A 1,100-nucleotide genomic window follows, 5' to 3' on the forward strand; every position below is an offset into this window, starting at 1 on the left:
CCCCCCCCCCGGATGGCCGAGAGCGAGCGAGCGCGGGGAGCTTTCGCTAATCTGCGCCCGGTGCTTAAAAAAACGTCAAACCTTCAGGAGGCTGCGGCGGAGCGGAGGGCACGGGAGGACACTCACTCCCACACGAGCAGCTTTCTGGGAATTAGGGCCACAGCCCAACTGCTCTGGCAGCCGCCCGTTCCCCCCTCCGGCCCCCGGGCTGGCCTGGGGGGCACAAACGCCCCCCCAGGAGCTGGCCCCGGATGGTTCCCGCAGCCCGGCCGGCCGCTGCCTCCGGCCCTAATCTGCTGCGTCCCCGGGGAGGTGAGTAAGCACCGCTAATCCCACGGCACCCACGGGAGGAGAGGCTTTTCCCCCTCACACGCACCCCGGGTTAGGGGCAGCCGGACCCCGTTGTGCCACAGCGGGGTCCCCTCTGCGGTGCCGGGAGAGGATCCGGCCCCGAAGCCGAAGGACACCCTGGCACCTCTCCAAAAGGCACGGGTCGAGCCCTCTGCGGGCAGCTCCTGCTCGCTGCCCACCCTCTGCTTTAGGATGAGGAAGCAGCCAAAAAGCTCGTCCCCATCACAAAAAAAGGGGGCAGGGGGACCTCGCAGCCGGCCCCCCCACCACGGCCCCGTGCCCACGGCCCCGCGCCAGCCCCGGGGACGCTCGGGCAGCGCAGGGGGACGCGGGGCATCGCCGCCTGCCCTGCCTCCTCCTTCCCATCCCAGGGGAAAACCAGCTGCACAGGGGCACAGCACATCTTGTGTGTCCCCCCCCCAGCTCCCCCCCCCGGGATTCCTGGCTAGCTCCAAGCTCGGTGTCATTAAAAGCTCCCCCCCCCCAGGCCAAAGGTTTAGGACGGCAGCCAGGGAAAAAGGGGGGCAGAGCCGGGCACCCGCTGGCCTCACGGCACCTACCTGGGAGCAGCCGGGGTCTCCTGCCCGCAGCCCAAGCCCCTCTTGTGCCCCTGCCACGCCGCCGGGGCCCCCCCATGGCTGGCAGGGGACGGGAGACGAGCAGACGTGGCCCGGGGGGGGACGACAACGGGGCGTTCCGGCTCCTGGTGGGGGGAGAAGAGAGTCACAAGTGGGGACAGCCCCCAGCCA

General features: G+C 70.4%; 1 protein-coding gene across 1 annotated transcript in view; it reads right to left on the reverse strand.

Annotated features, from left to right (window-relative positions):
• LOC118158809 (lysine-specific demethylase hairless-like) overlaps positions 1-1,059 on the reverse strand; it is a gene marked incomplete at its 3' end in the record, with an annotated part of 9,628 nt that extends 8,569 nt beyond the window's left edge. The window contains 1 exon segment of the mRNA XM_035313493.1: positions 912-1,059.
• Positions 1,060-1,100: the final 41 nt, after the last annotated feature.

This window comes from Oxyura jamaicensis, unplaced genomic scaffold (genome assembly GCF_011077185.1).
Source record: "Oxyura jamaicensis isolate SHBP4307 breed ruddy duck unplaced genomic scaffold, BPBGC_Ojam_1.0 oxyUn_random_OJ185, whole genome shotgun sequence".
Taxonomy (NCBI): Eukaryota; Metazoa; Chordata; class Aves; order Anseriformes; family Anatidae; genus Oxyura; species Oxyura jamaicensis.